The sequence below is a fragment of the Oryctolagus cuniculus genome, chromosome 11 (genome assembly GCF_964237555.1).
Source record: "Oryctolagus cuniculus chromosome 11, mOryCun1.1, whole genome shotgun sequence".
NCBI lineage: Eukaryota > Metazoa > Chordata > Mammalia > Lagomorpha > Leporidae > Oryctolagus > Oryctolagus cuniculus.
The window spans coordinates 96,465,611-96,491,156 of record NC_091442.1 but is presented as its reverse complement, the minus strand read 5'-3'; positions in this window follow the sequence as shown (position 1 = coordinate 96,491,156).

Here is a 25,546-nt window from a genome sequence, read left to right as displayed (position 1 = left end):
TCTGGAAGTAGAATTCCCTCTTCCTTAAATGATCTCAGTCTTTTCTCTAAAGACCTTCAACAGAGTGGATGTGACCCATCCATATCATAGAGGTTAATCTAGTAAAAGTCTGTTGATTTAAATGTCCTTATATAAAAATTACCATGACAGCAACATCTAGATTGGTGTTTGACAAAAAACTGGTACCACAGCCTAACCAAATTGACACATTAGCTATCACACTAATAATTAAAATAGCAAATATGAGGGATCTTCAAAAAGTGTATAGAAAATGCATATTATGAAAAAACTATATAAGATTTCAGGCCAGCGCTGTGGCTCACTAGGCTAATCCTCTGCCTGCGGCGCCAGTACCCCAGGTTCTAGTCTCAGTTGATGCGCTGGATTCTGTCCTGGCTGCTCCTCTTCCAGTCCAGCTCTCTGCTGTGGCCCAGGAGTGCAGTGGAGGATGGCCCAGGTCCTTGGGCCCTGCACCTGCATGGGAGACCAGGAGGAAGCACCTGGCTCCTGGCTTCAGATCGGCGCAGCGTGCTGGCCGCAATGTGCCAGCTGTAGCAGCCACTTGGGGGGTGAACCAACAGAATAAAGGAAGACCTTTCTCTCTGTCTCTCTCACTAACTCTGCCTGTCAAAAAGAAAAAAAAAAGATACCAAAAATTTTACACTAAAATAAAGTTACCTTTTTAAAAAAATATATTTATTTATTTATTTGAAAGTCAGAGTTATACAAAGAGAGGAGTGGCAGAGAGAGAGAGTGGTCTTCCATCCGATGGTTCACTCCCCAATTGGCCGAAACAGCTGGAGCTGTGCCGATCCGATGCCAGGAGTCAGGAGCTTCTTCCAGGTCTCCCACGTGGGTGCAGGGGCCCAAGGACTTGGGCCATCCTTTACTGCCTTCCCAGGTCATAGCAGAGAGCTGGATCGTAAGTGGAGCAGCCAGTCCTTGAACTGGAGCCCATATGGGATGGTGACACTTCGGGTCAGGGCGTTAACCTGCTGAGCCACAGCACCGGCCCCTAAAGTTACCTTTTTTTTTTTTTTTTTTTTTTTGACAGGCAGAGTTGACAGTGAGAGGGAGAGACAGAGAGAAAGTTCTTCCTTTTTCCGTTGGTTCACCCCCCAATGGCCGCCTGCGCACTGCGGCCGTTGCACTGCGCTGATCCAAAGCCAGGAGCCAGGTGCTTCTCCTGGTCTCCCATGTGGGTGCAGGGCCCAAGGACTTGGGTTATCCTCCACTGCACTCCCAGGTCACAGCAGAGAGCTGGACTGGAAGAGGAGCAACTGGGACAGAATCCAGCACCCCGACCGGGACTAGAACCCGGGATGCCGGCGCTGCAGGCGGAGGATTAGCCTATTGAGCCGCGGCGCCGGCTAAAGTTAGCTTTTTTTTTTTTTTTTTTTTTTTTTTTGACAGGCAGAGTGGACAGTGAGAGAGAGAGAGAGAGAGAGAAAGGTCTTCCTTTGCCGTTGGTTCACCCTCCAATGGCCGCCGCGGCCAGCACGCTGCGGCTGGCGCACCGCGCTGATCCGGTGGCAGGAGCCAGGAGCCAGGTGCTTCTCCTGGTCTCCCATGGGGTGCAGGGCCCAAGCACTTGGGCCATCCTCCACTGCACTCCCTGGCCACAGCAGAGAGCTGGCCTGGAAGAGGGGCAACCGGGACAGAATCCAGTGCCCCAACCGGGACTAGAACCCGGTGTGCTGGCGCCGCTAGGCGGAGGATTAGCCTAGTGAGCCACGGCACCGGCCTAAAGTTACCTTTTAATTCCACTTGTTCAAGAAACTTTTGAAGTAACCTCATATAGCAGGCAATAAGCTATTTGTCACCAGTAGATTTGCAGAGATTAAAAAGAATCCCACCCATTTACGTTGAGGGATAAGAGAACACTTCTGAGGATATGGATACCAACAAGGGCACTATTGCAATATCAAAATGGAAAATGTATATACCCTTGGTTCCCATAATTCCACTTCTAGGAACTTATCCTAAAAGGATAATAATCAAATAAGCATCAAATTATGGGCATATGTTAATATGTTGGAAACATTGTATATTCATACAATGAAAAACTGGAAGCAGCTTCAATGTCCATCACTTAGGAACCAGTTGAGTAAATTGTACTATGTATAGACAGTGGAATACACTCAGGACTTTAGAGCAAATGAGGATGGTCTATGTTCATGGGCAAGAAATGAGACCAGTGAGAGTTCAAAACTGTTCTATATAGATCCCACACAGTTTTATTACTGGGACCGTTGCATTGCACAAAACAACTGATATTCTCCCATTGCTGTTGGCATGTGTGTTTGATTGTCTTCATGGTCACTCTCATTTATTATGGATTGGGTGAGTGAGTAATTTGTTCCCTTTTAATTCCCATTCTTACTCCAAACATCCCCAATTGGCCACCATCTAAGATACTGAATGTGCGTCACTTTGTTCCTGTTCTCTACTAAACAAATTTTACAATTTGTTTAGTAGAGAACTTTGGAGTGATCTTGGACATTATGGGATCTGGCTAAGGGAAAGTAGATACATGCAGCCAGGTTTCATGGATGTATTTGTGTGTTTATTTATTAGTGCTATGTCTCCTTTTATTGTATTTGCATTCTAAAACTGTTTTCTTAAAGAGCATTTCCACAGTGATACCACTTTGCCCAGTTCCCCAGTGCTGGATCTTCCCATTACGCTCCAAAGTGAGGCAGAGTGTTTTTCACTTCAGAACCCATATGACCCCAGGGGTGACCTTGGACTTCAGTGCCTCTGTCCTGATCTTAGTTTTGTAACATTCCAGTTGTGTAGGTGAGTCTCTACTTTCCACAAATGTAGCCCTTGACTCAGAGTATGGCTTCTACCCCATACTTCTTTTTGTACCTATTTCCCCTGTCTCTTACCACCCTTGTGCCCTGCCTCCCACACTTCTATGTCTGGTGCTTTGTTGTATCTTTTATTTCAATCAGATGGAGTGCTGATTACCTTTGAGCTAGTTTTTTTTTTTTTTTTTTTGAATGAACACAAATAGAAAAGGCCAACACTTTTCAAGAAGGTCTATGGTTGCCAATCTTAAATTTAAAGAACAAGAGTAGTGTGAGTGGCAGGTGCTTTGAACCGAGGCTGTTTAAGGAGGTAGAAATAATTCTAACTTTTCACCTAACAAAATCATGAAAGAAGAAGACTTTTCAAACCAACATCTCAAAAAGCCAGCATTGTAGTGTAGTAGGTTAAGCCTCAGCTTGCAGTGCTGGCATCCCACGGTTCGTGTTCCACTTCCTTTTTTGTTTGTTTTTGTTGTTGTTGTTGGAGATGTACTGTGATCTTTATTTATTTGAAAGGCAGAGTTACAGAGAGGCAGAGGCAGAGAGAGAGGTCCTCCATCCCCTGGTTCACGCTCCAAAATGGCTGCAAGGGTTGAGCTGGGCCGATCCAAAGCCCAGGGGCCTGGTGCTTCTTCCGGGTCTCCCATGTGGGTGCAGGAGGTCAAGGACTTGGGCCATCTTCTACTGCTTTCCCAGGCCATAGCAGAGAGTCAGATCAGAAGAGGAGCAGCCAGGACTCGAACTGGTACCCATATGAGATGCTGGCACTGCAGGCTTTACATGCTATGCCACAGCGCCAGCCCCTGCTCCACTTCTGATCCAGGGAGACCTGGAAGAATCTCCTGGCTTTTGGCTTCAGACTGGCCCAGCTCCGGCTGTTGCAGCCATTTGGGGAGTGAACCAGTGGATTAAAGACCTTTCTGCCTCTCCTTCTCTTTGTAACTCTGCCTTTCAAATAAATAAATAAATCTTAAAAAAAAAATGCTGACCTTCCTTTCTCTGGCAGGCTGTTATGTCACTTTTTCTCTGGTTATAAAATGGTATTCCATTCATATCTTCATATTGATTAAATATTTACTTAGTGTTTGCAAATTTCAAGCTCTTTTCTAAGTACTACTTCCACTAGTATATTTTCCTAATTTATTAAATAGTCATTACAACTATTAAATTTAATATTTTAATAGTTTATGATAAGCAGACCCCAGGATGTATTTAGCCATTTTTTTGTTGTTGTTAAATGTGTAGTTCATTTCCAATGTCTCTCCATTGTAAATAACATAGCAATGACCTTCCTTGTATATTCAGTAGTCCCCCACTTTCTGAACTTTTGATTATGCAGTGTCTTTCTTTTTTGGGGAGATTTATTTATTTGAAAGTCAGAGTTACAGAGAGAGGGAGAGACAGAGAAATGGCCTCCAATGCCAAATGGCTAGGACTGAGCCCACCTGAAGCCAGGAGACAGGAGTATCCCCATCTGTGTCTCCCACGTGGGTGGCAGGGGCCCAAACACTTGTGCCATCCTGATAGGTGCTTTCCTCTGGCCAACAGCAGGGAACTAGATCAGAAGTGGAGTAGCTGGGACTCCAACCAGTGCCCATATGAGATGTCAGCATCACAGGCAGTGGCTTTATCTGCCAGGCCACAAATCTAGCTCCTGCAATTTCAATTAATCATAGTTTACCATGGCTCAAAAATATTAAATAGAAAAGTCAAGAAATAAACAATATGTACACTATGAATAGTTTACTATAGCACATTATTATAATTGCTTCACTTTATTATTATTATTCTTGTTCATCTCTCACTGTACCTAATTTATAAATTAAACTTTACCATGGGTATGCTTATCTAGGAAAAATATGATTAACTAGGATGCAATACTATCATCAGTTTCAGGCATCCATTGGGAGTCTTAGAATGTATGCTACTGCGGGGGCCGGTGCTGTGGCTCAGCGGGTTAAAGCCCTGCCCTGAAGCGCCGGCATCCCATATGGGCACCGGTACTAGTCCTGGCTGCTCCTCTTCTGATCCCGCTTTCTGCTATGGCCTGGGAAGGCAGTAAAGGATGGCCCAAGTGCTTGGGCCCCTGCATCCATGTGGGAGACCTGGAAGAAGCTCCTGGCTCCTGGCATCAGATCAGCGCAGCTCCAGCCGTTGCGGCCATCTGGGGAGTGAACTAGTGGATGGAAGACCTCTCTCTATGTCTCTACCTCTATCTGTAACTCTGTCTTTCAAATAAATAAAGTAAATCTTTAAAAAAAACTGCATTGGGGACGCAGCTGTGGCTCACTTGGTTAATCCTCCACCTGCGGTGCCGGCATCCCATATGGGCGCCGGTTCTATTCCTGGTTGCTCTTCTTTCACTCCAGTTCTCTGCTGTGGCCTGGGAGGGCAGTGGAGGATGGCCCAAGTGCTTGGGCTCCTGCATCCAGATGGGAGACTGGGAGGAAGCACCTGGCTCCTGGCTTCAGATCGGCGCAGCTCCAGCCATGGCAGCCATTTGGGGGATGAACCAATGGAAGGAAGACCTTTCTCTCTGTCTCTCTCTCTCACTATCTATAACTCTACCCGTCAAAACAAAACAAAACAAAACAAATCAAACTGCGTTACAAAAGATAGGAACATTTATAAGGTCCTTTATAAGAGTTTTGGAGGCTTTCTAATGAATATTTTCAACTGTGACTTCCTCAAATATTCTTATGGGAAGAATCACTCATCCTTATTTAAATCCTGATGTTATAATTTTGTTCCTTTCAGATGGATTTGGTGATTTTTGAAATAATTTCATTTTCAGGTAGCAATAAAAGTAATCTGGCCAGCACCGCGGCTCACTAGGCTAATTCTCCGCCTTGCGGCGCCGACACACCGGGTTCTAGTCCCGGTTGGGGCGCCGGATTCTGTCCCGGTTGCCCCTCTTCCAGGCCAGCTCTCTGCTGTGGCCCGGGAGTGCAGTGGAGGATGGCCCAAGTGCTTGGGCCCTGCACCCCATGGGAGACCAGGAGAAGCACCTGGCTCCTGCCTTCGGATCAGCGTGGTGCGCCGGCCGCGGCGGCCATTGGAGGGTGAACCAACGGCAAAGGAAGACCTTTCTCTCTGTCTCTCTCTCTCTCACTGTCCACTCTGCCTGCAAAAAAAAAAAAAAAAAAAAAAAAAAAAAAAAAAAAAGTAATCTGCTAGTGACAAAAATTAATGCTTTCTTTAACACGTATAGTCTTTTCCATACTACCATTCATCTTCCTAGGGTAGTTTTTGCACTACTCTTGCAAAGGCAAAACAGCTAAAAAATTTATTTTAAAGTATCCACATACCCATCTCCTCGTTTTTTAAAAAGCATAACATCTATGGTGCTCCAAGCAACAGTTCTTTTGCATGGAGAGAGAGAGAGAGAGAGAGAGAGAGAGACTGACTCCCATTCACTGGTTCATTCCCCAAATGCCTGCAACAGCCAGGAGTAAGGTGGACTGAAGCTGGGAGCCGGAAACTCAATCCAGGTCTTCTGTATGAATGGCAGGAACCCAATCACTTGAACTCTCATCTGCTGCCTCCCATGGTGCACATTAGTAGGATGCTGGATCAAAAGCAGAGGCAGGATTAGAACCTAGATACTTCAACGTGGGATGAGTTTAACCCACTGTACACAACATCTACTCTGACACAGGTGTCTTCACTGGTGTCTTAACCACTAAGCCAAATGCCTGCCCCTATCTGATCATTATTCTCACTCTAGCCAGGCAGAAAGTCAACCCGGAAGAAATGATCCATGAGAAATACCATCATGCAAAGGTAAGAAAGATTTTCTTAGTCATTTTCATTGCTGTATTGGGGCTTTTGGTCAGGGGAGGGAGACGCATAAGCAAACACATTCCTGAACTGCCTGGCCCAATAATAACCCATTCAGTGAATTACCCTTTCTAGTTCATCAGTATCTCTGGCCAAATGGCAAAAACACCTCTCACAGTGGTGTTTTTCAGTATAGAAGGAAATTTTATTGTGTAGTATTTTATCTGCCTATTTTGTTTTTCTGAAACCACTCTTTACTAAGAAAGATTTCCACTTTTTAAGAGACCCTGTGCCCTCCTGAGAACACCCCAGTACATAGTGCTCACAAATGAAGACTAAGGGAAAAACAAGGCCAGGAGCAAATCCCCTTGGCCTAGTTCAAGGTAGAATATTTGCTAACTGCATTGCCTTCTTGTCTTATTTGGACCAAAAGCCTGTTTAGCAAGAATTTTGTTTACATAATGGTCTGCCTGGAACAAGAAGTATTAAGATTGAAATTTAAGCTTTTCTGTTTCCTGGAACCCAGGAAGCCTGAACTTAACTGATTGCCTGGTCAATCAGTTGACTGACTGAACTCTGGCTGGGTCCAGGTCATGGGGAAATCCATGGTGCCAGCACAGAGAGGCTGCTTCTCTGGATGACCAAGAGGGAAGGTACCAAAATAGAGAACAGAGTTGGGGATGGGTTAGATAGCATCACCAATCATTCATCCAACAATAGTTGATGTTGATTAAGTGCTCAGTTTATGCCAGACACTAGGCTAGGTAGACACTGACAGGGTGAGCAGCTGCCCTCGTGGTGCTTTTGGCTGCATGAAGAGTGGCCATTAAGTAAATAAATCATCACACACGTCAACGTCAACCCACAGCCGGAGGTGGTGAACGCTAGGCAAGTGCGAGGGCATCCAGAGCAGTGCTACCAATGCCTGTGATAGGCAGCTTTCCCTTAATGTTGCTGGCGTTTAGATTCGAAGAATGAGTGAGTCATGGCTGGCAGAAAAGAGGAAAGGAGGGATGTTTCAGGCAGAAAGTTCAGAGTTCGGAGGAGGGGCAGTGTGCGGAGCAGCTGCAGAGACGTGATCAGATTGTGTAAGGTCTCGGGTTTGGGTTTTCGTCCTATGATCAGTGGTATCAAAGGCTTGAAGATCTTGCAATTCCACGCATAGGTATTTTACCCAAGGTGATACTGACTCAAGGTCCTTGACTCACTTGTAATAGAAATGGACAAGGGGTCAACCTTCAGCCCAGACAAGGTTTATTGGGGTTGTATGGTCAAGTTCAAGGGAGACAGCATGGCAGAGACAGGTTCCACTGACTGGCTCTCGAACAGAGGCTGAACGGGTTCTTATTGGGTTAGGAACGTGTGGCTGTGCCCTCTTGATCTCTGACTCATCCACTTTGGCACACAGTGGCTTCAGTTTGCACGGCATGTTATTCTGAGCATGCGTGGTTGTTTGTTTTGCATATAATATGCTTGAAATGACAGCACTGCCCACTACTGTCCCCCAGGAAAGTCATATATTATAGTATTGGGCATATGCCTCCGTTGGGGAAGTCCCCAACAGGGCAGTAGGGGGGCTTTTGCAGTTGGGATCTGGAAGCTGCTTGTTCTTGATTGGTTTTGAGCTGGATGGGGAAACCTATGGGAGATGGATACATGGTCCAGTTGGGCAGGGCTTAATTTAGTGAGTCCTAAACATATTTCCACAAAAATACTTGAGCACAAGCAGCTTTAAAATAGCTGCCGCTTCTCTCTCTCTCTCTCTCTCTCTCTCTGCCTTCTCCCTCTAACTCTGCCTTTCCAATAAATAAATAATTCTTAAAAAAAAAAAACAAATGATTTGAAAAAATACAATAAAATAGCCTCAAACTGGAATGAAATGGACATTTTGTGATATGACTATTGTTTTTAGCCCTTGTTTATACTCTTTGAAAGTGTGGTCTTCCTAATTTTTACTTGTTGACTATTATGGTTAGTGGTGAATTTGTGATTATAAAGGAGATTGAAATTATGTCTGCAAAAATTGAAGATAAAAGAAAGGAAGGAGGGTGATTCACACAGGGAGGAGAGAGGGATGGAAGTACAGTTATCATCTTAGAACTGTACCTATAAAACACATTGTCGCTCCCCCTCTTCGTGGAGGAACGACACAGGACCCTGCGCTGTTCTTTCGTCTGCTCGGCCCTTCCCGGGTTTGCTGCTGGTTCTTCCCGGGTTGGCTACTATCCCTTCCACCTCCGTGGAAGGGCGGTTCCCCCTGGCCACATTCCCCACTTCCGCAGGGGAGCGGCACACCGCCGGCCAGCTTTCTCGGGGGCTGCACAGGTGTTCCTTCAGCTAGATGCTCCCCTTAGATGTTCCTGGTGCATGCCGTCTCTCTCCTCCTTTATAGTCCTCCTCCGCCAATCCCAACTCGGCTGCCCACACGCCGAGTACGCTGCTCTCCTCCAATCAGTAGCAAGTCCTACAGTTTATTGGTTGAACTGGAGGCAGCTGTGCGGAAGCTGTTTACTTCTCTCCCAGCGCCATATTGTGGGAGAGCAGATGCATAGAATAAGTCTTAATTCCAGTAACTCAGTCCAGTCCGGGCTGCTCCCCACAGATCCCCCTTTCTTTTTATTTTTGGCGTTGATACGCGCCTGTCTTCGGTGTCCCGTGGCACACACTCTGCTCTACTTGCTAGAGTTGCCACAGGTTCTTACAAGTCCCATCAACCAGGCAAACCGAATCCAGGTCCTCTCTTCGCCATGTTGTGAGGAGGTTTTTAGGCGCTGATGCGTGCCTGTGTTCGGTGACCTGCGGCTCATACTCTGGTCGAGCCGCCTGCTGGCGCTTACCGCCTTAATCAGGCAGACCGAATCCAAGCCTCCTAATTGTTGTATTGTGGGGAGGCCTTACTGATGTTAATTCGTGCCTGTCTTCGGTGACCTGCGGCGCATAAGCTGCTAGCCGCCGCAGGTGCTCATCGCCTCACTTAATCAGGCAGACCGAATCCAAGCCTTCTAATTGCAGTATTGTGGGGAGGCCTTTCTGATGTTAATTCGTGCCTGTCTTCGGTGACCTGCGGCGCATAAGCTGCTAGCCGCCGCAGGTGCTCATCGCCTCACTAATCGGACAGACCGAATCCAAGCTTTCTCATTGCCATGTTGAGGGGAGGCCTTTCTATTTCTCTATTTCTCTATCTCCGGGCATTCCTATTTCTCCCATTTTACTTCTATCTTCCAGCATTCCTATTTCTCTCATTTTACTTCTAAACTTCTGTTTCTCTTATCCCTGCGGCTTTCCGGTGCCCGCCCCGAGGCTGCTTCTCGGCGGCTTTCCGGCCCTGAGCCGCTTCAGCCCGCGTCTCTCTCATCTGCGCAGCTCGGCTTTGCGCGCACACTCCGCGGTCTCGCACTTAGCCCAGCGTTCCCTATCTACTTGTGCCCCGCACGCTCTCTCTGCGCACGGCAGCCTCCGCGAACCACACAGCGTCAGCTCACGTCTCCGCCACTAGTATTCAATCTAAGTTCCCCGGGCTAGCCTGGCGAATTCAACCCAGCTTACGTCTCCGCCCCACGGTTTGGCTTCCCGTCCTTTGCTCCCCGGGCTAATCAGACGGATCCCAACCAGGCTTACGTTTCAGCTTCTGGTTTCAACTTTTCGCCCCCTATTCCCGGGCTAACTTGAGAATCCCAAAGTGGCTTTCGTTTCAGCCTCTGCCTGCTCCCCGCGGCTTCAATTTCCCTAACACTTTTCTCTACCCGGTATGTTTCCCTAAGTTTTCTTCCAACAATATTCCTCCCTCATTTCTCCTGGCCTCTCCCCACAGTCCGCGTCCGAGTCTGTTTGTTCTAGCTTTCACTTTCGCTTTCGACCTTAGAGATTTCTCCCAGCTTCCCCCCGTAGTCCGTATCCGAGTCTATGCCTAGGCTTTCAATAGCTTCTTCCGGCACCTTTTTCGTCCGGCTTTTCCCTAGGCTATTTGCTAGTCTCTCTCTCCAGTATTTTCCCAGTTCTTCCCGTTTCTTCCCTCCTAAGTTTCCTATCCGTCCTAGGTTTCCTATCCGAGTCACAGCACCATTATGTCGCTCCCCCTCTTCGTGGAGGAACGACACAGGACCCTGCGCTGTTCTTTTGTCTGCTCAGCCCTCCCCAGGTTTGCTGCTGGTTCTTCCCGGGTTGGCTACTATCCCTTCCACCTCCGTGGAAGGGCGGTTCCCCCTGGCCACATTCCCCACTTCCGCAGGGGAGCGGCACACCGCCGGCCGGCTTTCTCGGGGGCTGCACAGGTGTTCCTTCAGCTAGATGTTCCCCTTAGATGTTCCTGGTGCATGCCGTCTCTCTCCTCCTTTATAGTCCTCCTCCGCCAATCCCAACTCGGCTGCCCACACGCCGAGTACGCTGCTCTCCTCCAATCAGTAGCAAGTCCTACAGTTTATTGGTTGAACTGGAGGCAGCTGTGCGGAAGCTGTTTACTTCTCTCCCAGCGCCATATTGTGGGAGAGCAGATGCATAGAATAAGTCTTAATTCCAGTAACTCAGTCCAGTCCGGGCTGCTCCCCACACACATGAAATCTGTTCTCTTTATATTAATAAAAATTTGTTTTAAAAGCTGAGGCTTAACAGGTAAAAGCCACCTGCAGTGCCAGCATCCCATATGGGTGCTGGTCCAAGTCCTGGCTGCTCTACTTCTGATCCAGCTCTCTGCTATGGCCTGCAAAGCAGTAGAAGATGGCCCAAGTCCTTGGGCCCCTGCATCCGCATGGGAGACCTGGAAGAAGTTCCTGGCTCCTGGCCTCAGATTGTCTCAGCTCTGGCCATTGCAGCCATTCTGGGGAGTGAACCAGCGGATGGAAGACCTTCGTCTTTCTCTCTGCCTCTGCCTCTCTGTAACTCTTCCTTTCAAATACATAAATAAATCTTTAAAAAAAGTGATGAGGCTTAGGAAGTGAACCCAAAAAGGTAATGCTCACCAATGTTTGGGTTTCCCATTTTCCAGGACCATTGCTAGATGACAGTTCCCAGCTCTCTTGCAGTAGGAAGAATAGGCTGGCAAAATCTTCGTTTAGACCAATGGTATGCGAGAAGTACAGTAAGTCGTTTCCATGGCTGGCCATTAAAACATAGCACACACTCCTCCATTTTCCATATTCTTTTTTCCTGGTTTGCCTGCCAAGATGCAAAGCATAGAATCCAGCAGAGGAGTACAAGGACCAGGGCTGGCGAGGCCACCACTTGGAAGGAGCTTGGGTCCCTGAATGACTCTGTGGAGAAGAGATGTTTTCCCCATTCACTGATGGGTTCCGGGCTATAACAGGAGTTAGAAACAAGCATTTCTTGTGTCAAGGAATTGAAGTTTGGGTGGGTGCTGCAGTAGCTGTATAACTAACATGGAAATGATAAGGGACACATGCAAAATCTGCATATTAATTTAACAAAAATTAATGTAGGACCTATCATATGTGCCAGACACTGTGCTTGGCATTGGGAGTACATCAATGAACCAAGCCAGCTCTTAACTAGGCTCTCCAAGGGCTTATCATTAGTAGTTTTCACAGGTACGGACAGGGCTTGAATCCAGAGGAAAATCTGCTAAGTCTAAATTTCTTCATTATTTCACTCCACATGCTTCCTCTCACCTGAATAAAAATTTAAGACATTTGTCAAAGATTACTTTGAGAACCGAAAGACTGATTTTTCTTCTGGGTGCACCATAGGAATTATAGAATGGAAAAAAAGAGATAGATGTTGTTAAGTTTTCGAGATTCCTAAAAACTTAAGAAGACCCAGACCTAGTAAAAATCCACTGGATAGTATCAGCTTAGTCAAGAAGAGATTAGAAAAATCATTGTTTTCACATATTTAAATTTCCAATTATGAATAAATTTAACTCAAAACATGTATTTCTATCTATATTGGTTTTTTTGTTGTTGTTTTTTAAGATTTATCTATTTGAAAGACAGAGTTACAGAGAGAGGCAGAGCCAGAGAGAGAGAGAGGGGTGTTCCATCTGCTGGTTCACTCTCCAGTTGGCTGCAACGGCCAGAGCTGAGCTGATCCACAGCCAGGAGCCAGGAGCTTCTTCCGGGTCTCCTACATAGGTGCAGGGATCCAAGCACTTGGGTCATCTTCTACTGCTTTTCCAGGCCACAGTAGAGAGCTGGATTGGAAGTGGAGCAGCTGGGACTTGAACTGGTGCCCATATGGGATACTGGCACTACAGGCTGGTGCTTTAATCCACTGTGCCACAGCACCAGCCCCCTCAATCTATCTTGTTGAAAATGGCAGGAGTACATTTCTCTGCCTCACTCAGTAGTAGGTGATTTTTAACTCCTCCAGGTTTAAAAGTCTATGAATCCTTTTCTGAGGACTGACTGTGGTGATCAAAATAGTCTGATTGTAACAGATTGTTGCCATGGAGATTTTAAGGGACTGGCTAAACCTCTCAAATTTTACACAACCAATCCAAGAAGCTGAATGGATGTTTTTAGAATACTCAGAACATTTTTTCTTAAGCAATGCTCTCTTTTCCAGATAAATAATCGTGGCAAGCATATAGGTGAAAACTATGGCCAATAGATTCTGAGTTTTAATTTATTTCTCAGATTTTATTTCTTAAAACAGAAAAAAAAATCAGATATATATGTGTTTATCCAATTTTTCCTCTTAAGGTGAATTTCACATGATTATTATAACATTAGACAAAGCTATTCATTGTAAAAAGAGAACCCTTCAAACAGGCTTTAGCAAAAAGTTAAATTTTTGGCTGAATTAAGGCCAGGTTTCTTTTCATCCATCCCTTAAGCTGCCTTTGGATTGGCTCTGTTCTCAGACACACAATCCCCTTGTGGCAATAAGATGGTTGCAGCAACGCCAGCCATGCAGCTCCTCAGGTGCATGTCCAGCAGAGAGGGAAAGTGTACCTGTTAGTGGCATTCAAGAAAGTCCTGAAATGTCCTCTGGCTGTGCTGGTTTAAGTCTTGTGCCCACTGCAGGACACATGTGCAGCTTGTTTGGGGCTGGCCACGACTATACTCTTGATACAAGGGGCTAGAGTGCCACTGAGATTTACGAGACCAGGAGTGTGGAAAGGGTGTGTTTCTAGAAGAAAATGAAAGGGTGATTCTCTAAGAAGGGATGGGCAAAGAGAAACTACCAAATGCAATGCTTAACATGAATATTACAAAGCACTGTTTCAAACACAGGATTTTTTTTTTTATTTTAAAAAAAGATTTGTTTGAAAGGCAGACGGACAGAAAGAGGGGCAGAGACAGAACGAAAAAAAGACTTTCCATCTGATGGGTCACCCCCAGAAATGGCCACGACAGGCTGACATCAGCAGCCGGGAACTCCATCTGAGTCTCCCACATTGAGTGCAAGGAGCTATGGGAAACAGAGCAGCTGTGACTCAAACTGGCCCTTCTATTTGGTGTTGGAAGTGGCCACTTGATCTCTGCACCACAGACCTGCCCTCCAACACACACCCTCCCCTCTCCCCGATCTCCCCCATCACCATGATTCTTTTCAAAGAACAAAACCATTAATTCCCCTTGAAGTCTGCACTTCTCTGAGCGAACACAAGGATTAGAAATTCTATTTAGCCTTAAGGTATGGGGAAGTTAACCGAATAAATAGGGACCTTCACTTGAGAAGGGGGAAAGCTAAATGACTTCATAGGGACTGTCAAACCTGTGAAAAGAATTCTTGATTAGAGCTAGTGTAAGCCGAGTAGGCACTTGGGTAATTATTTGTAACAAAATACACCTGCTTTCTGTTACCAACGCTTTGTTTCCTGTTGTTTTAGAGAAGGAAGTATTTGAATAAAATGAGAAGTTAATATATATTCAGGACAATAGTGGGATGGGGGGAGGTGAGCAGTGGAAATTAAATCTAAACTAAGCTTGATAATAAAAAAAATGCCTGGGAGATTTCTTGGACATTCTAATATTAGGTACAATATTAATATTAGGAATTTCCTAATAGTAGAAAAAAAATTTGAACTGATGCTTTTATTAGGAAAAATGCAACAGACATTTATGGTCATCATATTTTTTTTTTACATTTTATTTATTTATTTACTTTTACTTATTTGAAAGGCAGAGAGACAGAGCTCCCATCCATTTTACTCCCACAAAGGCCTGCAACATCCAAGCTGGGCCAGGCTGAAGTTAGAAGCTGAGAACTCAGTCCAGGTCTCCTGTAGGAGCGGCAGGGACTCAACTACTTGAGCCATCTGCTGACTCCTGGGTGCTCATTAGCAGGAAGCTGGAATCAAAAGCAGAGCCAGGACTCAAACCCGGGCACGCTGATATGAGACGTGGGCATCTCAAGTGGCTTCTTACCCGCTGCACCAAAAGCTCACCTCAGTGGTCACTTTATTTCTTACCATTATGGATAGGAAGTTTAGACAGTTACCAAAATGAAGTTAATTTTTGATAATATAGATGAAGTTGGTTTTTGACGATGCAAATTAAAACTAGGCATTGAAATCATTGTATGATTGAAGTATCGCTCAGTGAAACATGACTGAAACACAATACAAACCAGCTCAAAAAACAGGAATCTGCTGGAACACAGCTCCTATAATTCTGAGAGGACAAGACCACACTGGGGCCTCACAGACAAAGAATCAGAGATTCCAACACGGCCACACCTGCAATCTTCTCTTTCCATCTCTGTTTCTCTTATACTCGCTTTCTCCTTAAGAATTATGCCGCAAACAAAACTATTATGCTACCTTTCTGTCTCAGCGAGCCACCCAGCTTGTTTCCCATTGGCCGGGCTTACCTTAAGCCCAAAACACTTCAGATGGCTCCACTTGAGGTCATTACTCTTTTCCACTCCAAACAATTCTAGCCAGCTGGTGGGAATCCCCAGGAGACGCATGTTGTAGGAGAATGGGCACTTTCCAGGACAAAGAGGATTGGAAAGTTGGCTCAACACAACTAGAGAAGTTCACACCAAACATCTAATCCTTTTTTTCCTCTTTCTTTCTCTTTTTAAGATTTATTTGAGGCTGGCGCCGTGGCTCACTAGGCTAATCCTCCGCCTTGCGGCGCCGGCATCCCGGGTTCTAGTCCCAGTCGGGGCACCGGATTCTGTCCCGGTTGCCCCTCTTCCAGGCCAGCTCTCTGCTGTGGCCAGAGAGTGCAGTGGAGGATGGCCCAAGTGCTTGGGCCCTGCACCCCAAGGGAGACCAGGAGAAGCACCTGGCTCTTGGCTTCAGATCAGCGCAGTGCGCTGGCCGCGGCGGCCATTGGAGGGTGAACCAACGGCAAAGGAAGACCTTTCTCTCTGTCTCTCTCTCTCACTGTCCACTCTGCCTGTCAAAAAAAAAAAAAAAAAAAAAAAAGATTTATTTGAAAAGTGGAGTGACAGAGAAAGAGGAAGAGACAAAGGGAAGAGAGAAATCTTCTGTCTGCTGGTTCACTCCCCAGATGCCTACAACAGCCCAAGCTTGGCCAAGCCAAAGCCAGGAGCCAGGAACTCAATCTGGGTCTCATATATGGGTGACAGGAACCCAAGCACTTGGGCCATCATCTGCTGCCTCCCGGAGCATTAGCTGGAAGCGGGATTGGAGGTGTGAAGTAGCCAGGACATGAATTGGGCACTCTGATACGAGACATGGGTGTCCCAAGCAGCTGCTTAACCTGCATTGCCACAACACCCACCTCATTCAGTTCTTTTCTTAATAATATAGAATATTTTAGTCAACAAAATAAAGTAACTCATTTTAATAGCATAAAGTTCTAACACTAAAGCTCACAACGAGGGTAAAAGTATTGGCCCAGGTGAAACCCGAACATTTCACAGGTGGTTGCAGGTTTGACTTGACGGCCCAGCCCCAGAACACAGCCTCTTTCCACTGCTGAGATCACTTAGTGCCTATTCAGAGGCAGAACTTCGCCCGTATTCCCAAAGTGAATCCTAGCCTCATGGAGACCATAAGAGCTCTATTTCCACTCTAAGTCTCAAAGTCAAGCCATCTCTAAACCTGTTTCTGACTTTAAGCGTCCGCTTTGCCACCATATGTGTGCTTGGCTTACCTTTACCTAAGCCAGGGATGTCCTCTCTGTGATTTCCCTGGGATCGTACAGCCAAAGGTCTTAGACAAGTTTCTTTTTTTTTTTTTCTTTTTTTTTATTTGACAGGTAGAGTCATAGACAGTGAGAGAGAGAGACAGAGATAAAGGTCTTCCTTCCATTGGTTCACCCCCCAAACGGCTGCTACAGCCGCGTGGCGCGCTGCGCTGATCCAAAGCCAGGAGCCAGGTGCTTCCTCCTGGTCTCCCAGGTGGGTGCAGGGGCCCAAACACTTGGGCCATCCTCCACTGCCTTCCTGGGCCACAGCAGAGAGCTGGACTGGAAGAGGAGTAACCAGGACTAGAACCTGGCGCCCATATGGGATGCTGGCACCGCAGGCGGAGGATTAACCAAGTGAGCCACAGCACCGGCCCCAGACAAGTTTCTTAAGTGAAGTAAGAAGTTTCCCACTTGGTCCGGGTGAATGATCTTTCTGATGTGCAGTTGGATTCGGTTTGCCAGAATTTTGTTGAGTATTTTTGCATCTATGTTCATCAGGGAGATAGGTCTGTAGTTTTCTTTCTCTGTTGTGTCTTTTCCAGGCTTAGGAATTAAGGTGATATTGGCTTCATAGAAAGAATTTGGGAGGATTCCCTCCCTTTCTTTTTTTTTTCCTTTTTATTTTTTTGACAGGCAGAGTGGACAGTGAGAGAGAGAGACAGAGAGAAAGGTCTTCCTTTTTGCCGTTGGTTCACCCTCCAGTGGCCGCCACGGCCGGCGCGCTGCTGCTGGCACACCGCACTGATCTGATGGCAGGAGCCAGGTACTTATCCTGGTCTCTCATGGGGTGCAGGGCCCAAGGACTTGGGCCATCCTCCACTGCACTCCCTGGCCACAGCAGAGAGCTGGCCTGGAAGAGGGGCAACCAGGACAGAATCCGGTGCCCCGACTGGGACTAGAACCCGGTGTGCCAGCGCCGCAAGGCGGAGGATTAGCCTAGTGAGCCGCGGCGCCGGCCGATTCCCTCCCTTTCAATTGTTTTGAATAATTTGAGAACTGGGGTTAGTTGTTCTTTAAATGTCTGGTAAAATTCAGCAGTGAAGCCATCCGGTCCTGGGCTCTTCTTTTTCGGTAGTGCGTTTATTACTGATTCAATTTCTTCCATGGTTATGGGTCTGTTTAGATTTTCTATATCTTCAGGGCTCAGTTTAGGAAGGTTGTATGTGTCCAGGAATCTATCCATTTCTTCCAGGTTCCCCAATTTGTTAGCATACATCTCTTTGTAGTGGAATCTGGTGATTCTTTTTATTTCTGTTGTGTCTGTTGTTACATTTCCATTACTATCTTTGATTTTACAGATTTGGGTCTTCTCTCTCCTTTTTTTGGTTAGTTGGGCCAATAGTGTGTCGATTTTGTTTATTTTTTCAAAGAACCAGCTCCTGGTTTTGTTGATTTTTTTTTTTTTTTGGTTTCAATTCTGTTTATTTCTTCTCTTTAGTATTTCTTTCCTCCTGCTGGGTTTGGGCTTGATTTGCTGCTGTTTTTCTAAATCCTTGAGGTGCATGGAGAGTTCATTTGTTTGGTTCCTTTCCAGCTTCTTGATGTAGGCACCAATTGCTATAAACTTTCCTCTTAGCACTGCTTTTGCTGTGTCCCACAGGTTTTGATAGACTTCAAGACATACTACAAGGCAGTTATAATCAAATCAGCCTGGTACTGGTACAAAAACAGATTGATAGACCAATGGAACAGAATAGAAACACTGGAGATCAATCTAAACATCTATAACCACCTCATATTCTACAAAGGACCTAAAACCAACCCCTGGAACAAGGACAGCCTCTTCAACAAATGGTGCTGGGAAAACTGGATGTCCACATGTCGAAGTATGAAGCAAGACCCCTACCTTACACCTTATACAAAAATCCACTCAACATGGATCAAAGAACTAGAGATGCGCCACGACACCATGAAACTAATTGAGAGCATAGGGGAAACCCTCCAAGATATTGGAATAGGCGAAGAATTCCTGGAGAAGACCCCAGAGGCATGGGTAATCAAAGATAAAATAAACAATTTGAGGGTTACCTCAAATTGAAGAGTTTCTTTACAGCAAAGGAAACAGTCAGGAAAGTGAAGAGGTAACCAACAGAATGGGAGACGTTATTCGCAAACTACACAACAGATAAAGGATTAACAATTAGAATCTATCAAATGATCAAGAAACACCACAGAATCAAAACAACCCAATAAAAAGATGGGCCAAGGACCTTAACAGACATTTTTCAAAAGAGGAAATACAAATGGCCAACAAACACATGAAAAAATGCTCAGGATCCCTAGGCATCAGGTAAATGCAGATCAAAACCACAATGAGGTTTCACCTCACTCCGGTTAGATTGGCTTACATACAGAAATCAACCAACAACAGATGCTGGCAAGGATGTGGGGAAAAAGGGACACTAATCCGCTGTTGGTGGGAATGCAAACTGGTAAAGCCACTATGGAAGACAGTTTGGCTCAGAAACCTGAATGTAGCACTACCACAGGACCCAGCCATCCCACTCCTTGGAATTTACCCAAATGGAATTAAAGGGGAAAAAAAAGAGCCAGTTGCACCTCAATATTTATTGCAGCTCAATTCACAATAGCTAAGACATGGAATCAACCTAAATGTCCATCAACGGATGACCGGATAAAGAAACTATGGGATATGTACTCTATGGAACACTATACAGCAGTAAAAACCAATGAAATCCGGGCATTTACAACAAAATGGAGGAAGCTAGAAAATATCATGCTGAGTGAAATAAGCCAGTCCAAAAGGGACAAATATCATATGTTCTCCCTTATCGATGGCAACCAAATGAGCATCTAAAATGATACCCATTGAAGTGAAATGGACACTATGAGAGACAATGACGTGATCAGCCCTTGTCTAGACTGTTGAGGAACAACTTACTATTTTATTTCTTTTAGTATTTTGTTGTTGTTGTTGTTTTTGTTGCTCAGTTTGTTCTACTTAATACCACTGGTTGAACTCTGTAATCAATGCACAATCATTCTTAGGTGTTTAAAAATTAACAGAAAAGTGATCTCTGTTAAACATCGGAGTGGGAATAAGAGAGGGAGGAGATATATAGCTCGGCACATGCTCACTCAGACTTACCTCCAATGGTGGAACTAGAAATGTGCCAGGGGATTTCAACTCAGTCTTATCAAGGAGGCATGTACCAATGCCAGCGCACTTGGTAAAGTGATAAGTATAAGTACACAACCAATCAAAAAAGATAGGGTAAGCGTTGAAGAGATTTTACAAACAAGACCAGTGTAAGCAAATAATGAAGGATAGAATTAAAAGGGAGAGAATGATCCTGCGGGGAAGCAGGACACACAGCAGACTCATAGAATGACAAACGCCCAAAACAGCACTCAGGCCTCAGAATCAACCCTTGGGGCATTCAGATCTGGCTAAAAGGCCCATGAGCGTCTCACAGGCATGGAAAGCCACGACACGGTGACAAAAACAACCTAAATGAAAGATCTTGGTGAACAAGACCCCAGCGGAAGGAACAGGCCATCAAGGAGGGAGGCGCCTTTCTCCGAAGGGAGGAAGGAACCTCCACTGTGATACGGCCTTGACTAAACAAGTTCAGAATTGGTGAACTCAAGGGGCTTCCATAGCCTAGACAGCTCATGGTGAGAGCCTCGGGTGATTGCTGACGCCATAAATAAGAGTGCCAATTGTTAAATCAACAACGGGAGTCATTGGGTACAGGCTCCCCACGTAGGATCTCTGTCCTTAACGTGTTTTACTATGAAACTTAAAAGCAACACTACTAGTCAAATAATACCCTATACCTTGTGCGGTTGTGTGAGTGCAGCCTGTTGAAATCCTTGCTTAGTGTATATGAAGGTAATTGAAAATGAAACTCGATGAAGGACGGGATGGGAGAGGGAGTGGGAGAGGGGAGGGCCGAGGGAGGGAGGGAGGTTGTGGGGGGAAGCCACAACAATACAAAAGTTGCACTTTGTAAATTCACATTTATTAAATAATAAAAAGAAAAAAAAAGAAGTATCCCAGACCTTCATTTCTAAATAACATTTTCCACTAAAAAGAAGTTGGACTTGATAGAAAAATGGCTGTTTCAGAGATGGGACAGGGAAGTACAGAAGGAGCCTATAACATCTTATTGTGCTGGAAAGCAAAGAGGTGCTCCAAGTGATGGGGACATGTCAAACAGCTTACTTGTCTTCTGGGCAGCATATAACTTCCTCCTTGAAACTCTCCTCTAACTGCTGGTCTTCTACTTCTGACTCTTTCTTGAGCAGCTCCTTCTAAGAATCGTTTCTGGGTGTCTCATTTCCTGCCCATCTCATAAGTACAATGGATGTTCCCTGGTTTCCTGTCTGTAGCCTCCTTGTCTTCACTCATTTGACTCCCTCTGGGCAGCGTTAGCTAATCCCACAGCTTCCAGCATTATATAAAGAGTGGTTCTCAATATGTATTTATGTGTGGGGACAAATAGATTATAGATACACTAAGAAGGAAGGAAGGAAGGAAGGAAGGTAAGATGGATTCAGCAGAGACATCTCTCTTAAACTCCAGAACCATATATCTATTATCTATCTGCCTCTTGGATACCTTCACTTGATTTAACCCAATGATATCTCAAAGATAACATTAAAATATGAGGGCATTTTCTTATTTTCCTCTGTATTATTTATTTATTTATTTTTTAAATTTATTTATTTATTTGAAAGTCATATTTACAGAGAGAGAGAGAGAGGTCTTCCATCCACTGGTCCACTCCCCAATTGGCCGCAACAGCCGGAACTGTGCCGATCCAAAGCCAGGAGTCAGGAGCTTCTTCCAGGTCTCCCATGTGGGTGCAGGGGCCCAAGGACTTGGGCCATCTTCTACTGCTATCCTAGGCCATAGCAGAGAGCTGGATCGGAAGTAGAGCAGCTGGGTCTCAAGCTGGGGCCTATATGGGATGCTGGCGCTTCAGGCCAGGATGTTAACCCTGTGCCACAGCGCCAGCCCCTGTATTATTTATTTTTATTACTAGTATCACCAAATGTGACTGTCTAGGCAAGAAATGCTGAAATTTTTTTTTTTTTTACAAAAAGAGTTTGAAAGGCAGAATGAGAGAGGGAGAGTGAAAGAGAGAAACAGAGATTTTTCCATCTATTGGTTTATTCCCTAAGTGGCCACAATAGCCAGGGCTGGGCTGGTCTGAAATAAGGAGCCTAAAACTCCATCTGGGTCTCCCATTTGAGTGGCATGGGCCCAAGCCCATGACTCAGGTCATTATCAACTGCTTTCCTAAGTGCATTAGCAGGGAGCTGGACTGGAAGCAGAACAGCCTGGACTCGAACTGGTGCTCTGATATGGGATACCAATGTTGCTGGTGGTGGTTACAATGCCTGCCCTCTGAAATGATTCTTATTCAATGCCTTTAAACCAAAGATTACCAGGAACACACCTCTAGCTGAACACCTTGAGTTTACTACTTACTGCAGCAAAGGAGAATACAACATAGAGAACCATGGAGTGCCATAGTGGATTAGTCAGCTTTTCATTACTTTAACCAAAGTACTGAGATGAGCTACCTAGAAAGGAAGAAGGCTGATTTCAGCTTACAGGCTTGGGGGTTCACAGACCAGGATCAGGCAGTCCCATCGGTTTAGGCATCAGTGAGCCTAGAAGATGGCAACAGCAGAACACTCACAAAGGGAGGATCACGTGGCAAGCCACGAAGCAGAGCAAGACAAGAAGCATGCCAGCTTACGAATTACTTTCCAAGGGCAAACCCCTAACAACTTAAAAGTTCTCCCTCTAGGCCCACCTTCACAGTTGCCATACATAGGTCCAATCTCCACCCTTAATCCATCAACCATTAATGTTAATCCATTAACCATGAACTAAGGCTGAGTTTAAACGTCTGCATGAGTTTGGGGAGCCAAATCCTATTCAAGCCATAACAGTAAGAGAGTGTTTTGAAGAACTTGTTACAGGATTTGGGATTTGGTGGGGTTATGTGGGAGAGAGTCTAAGGAAGCTGGGGTGTGCTGTAGACTGGATGCTGTCAGAAAGCAGGGGGTTTTATGGTTGAGTATTTCAACTGGTCTTATCTACAGGGAAGGTAAACCAGAGCCAGGACAAAACTGAAATTGGCACAGCAGTACCTGTTATTCATTTTAGCTGAGAGAGAGGGACTCTGGTATTTTGTGGGTGGTACACTGACTTGTGTTTTTGCCTGTTCTTACACAAAATTATGAAGTAGACTTGTTCTGTTTCATTTATTAATGTCCACAGAGATCTTGCTTGATGTTGGTAATCAGTGAGCTGTTTATGTTCCATAGGAAAACCACATGGCCTAGCTGTGAAATGCCAGGTCAGCTTTTGATGTCAAGAGCTACTTTTCTCCCCCTTTCTCATCAATCACTCTCAGTCATCACCTACCAAGTCCATTAATTTTACTTCTTGTTATCTCTGGAATCTGTCCCTTTCTCTTCATCACCTTTCTACTTCCCTAATCCAGGCCATCATCATTTGTCATGAGAATGACTGCATCAGTCACTAAACAGTGTGCCCAGCATTCCATTTCACTTCTGTTCCTGTCCATGCTCCACTCCCTACCCTTGAGCCAGTTTCTAAATACATCATCCCCTGCTACGGACCTCTGGTTACATTACCAGCTATGTTGCTAATATTTCAATGGTAAAATTAAAAATCAGTGAGGTTGGTGATAAACTTTTTTCTTTTCTCCCTATAAGGAATCAAGAAGTATGGAGAGTGTATTTGTATACTCAGATGAATTTGGAGACCATTTGGCTATTATGACTCAGTGAGAATCAACTCAGTGATATGACATGACTTCTAAAAAATTTAATGCATTATTGGTACTATTAGTAGAAGTATATTATCCAGAACAAGAAAATTATGTTCCATTCTGGGTCACACATTTTAAGAAAGGTATTAGAAGAATGTGTTCAGAGAAGGGCAACCAGGACAGGCAAGGTTCTTTTGAAACATGTCACATGAATAATCTGAAAATATAGCTAGAAGAAAAGTAAAAAGGGATATGACAGGTATTCTCAAGTACCCACAGAGCTGCTCTATGTAGGAGGGAGTAGATTTATTTTATATAATTTAGGAACAGGGTCAAGTCTGAGGATTACAAACCACAGGAATACTTATTTCAACTCAGTATATGGAAACACATTCTAATAAAACTGTTTGATAATGGAGTGAGTTTCATAGAAAGAGAATGAGCTCTGAGTTAATAGAAGGGTTCAAGCCAAAGTATCACACTATTTTATGATGTTATCAAACTACCTGTGATGAATGGACAGTCTTGTAACCCACTGGCAACCCAATACATATTTTTTTAAAGATTTTATTTATTTATTTATTTGAGAGGTACAGTTACAGACAGTGAGATGGAGGGAGAGACAGAGAGAAAGGTCTTCTATCCACTGTTTCACTCCCTAGATGGCCACAATGGACAGAGCTGGGCTGATCCACAGCCAGGAGCCAGGAGCTTCTTCTGGGTCTCCTACGCAGCTGCGGGAGCCCAAGCACTTGGGCCATCTTCCACTGCTTTCCCAGACCATAGCAGATAGCTGGATTGGAAGAGAAGCAGCTGGGACTCAAACTGGTGCCCATATGGGATGCCAATGCCGCAGGTGGAAGATTAACCTACTGTGCCAAAGCACCAGCCCCAACCCAACACTTTTATACATTAAAATAGAACTAAATTAGTAGAATGAAAATAAACACTGTCCTCAACTTTTATCATCTTATTTAACAGACATAAAATTAAATCTAAATAAATGGAATTAGAACAGACATAAGACAGAAACAGAAAAGAATGATTAATAAAAAGCCTGTTGGGGCCGGATATTTGGCTAGTGGGTAAAGCTCCCACCTGTAGTGCTGGCAACTCATATGGGTGCCAGTTCTAGTCCTGGCTGCTCCACTTCCGATACAGCTCTCTGCTAAAGTGCCTAAGAAAGCGGCAGAAGATGGACCAAATGCTTGGGCTCTTGTACCTACATGGGAGACTGGGAAGAAGCTCTTGGCTTTGGCCTGGCTCAGTCCCAGCTGTTGCAGCCATTTGGGGGAGTGACACAGCAGATGGAAGATTTCTCTCTGTTTCTCTCTCTCTTTCCTTCTCTTGCTATAAATTCTGCCTTTCAGATAAATAAATTCTTAAAAAAAATTCAACGCATCCTATCAAATGTCAAGAGCCTCAGGTGATCACTGACATCATACAAAGTGTGTTAACTATTAAATTACCAACAAGAGTCACTGTGCACTAACTTCCTATGCAGGATCTCTGCCTCAAAGAGCTGTATTATAATTATGTCTAAGTACTCACAAAAGATGTATCATTCTTGGGTGCTTCTTTAAAATTAATTTTCTAAAAAAAAAGTGAAATTAACTTTGAGATGCAATAACTTTGAACAGCTCTTGTCTCCACTGTTGAGGAAGTTTTTTTTTTTTTTTTTTTGTGCAAATTGTTGAACTCTATACTTAGTATAGAGTGTATAAAGTTAATAAAAAAATGGATCTTAGTAAAGAATGGAACTGGGAATGGGAGAGGAAGAAGGAGGAGGTGTGGGAGAGTGGGTGGGAGGGCAGTACAGTGGGAACAATCACCATATTCCTAAAGTTATACTTATGAAATGCATGAAGTTTGCAAAAGGTTTCTTGGGGGTGGGGAATAAAAGTTAATTGAAAAAAAGGTTTATTTATTTGAAAGGAAGAATGACAGAATCAGAGGGAGAGACCGAAAGAGATCTTTCTTCCTGGTTCAATTCCCAGATGATCACAACAGCTTGAGGCTAAGCCAGGCCAAAAAGAGGAGGCTGAACTTACTCTGGGTCTCCCATGTGGGTAGTAGGGGCCCAAGCATTCAGCCTGTCCTCTGCGCCTTC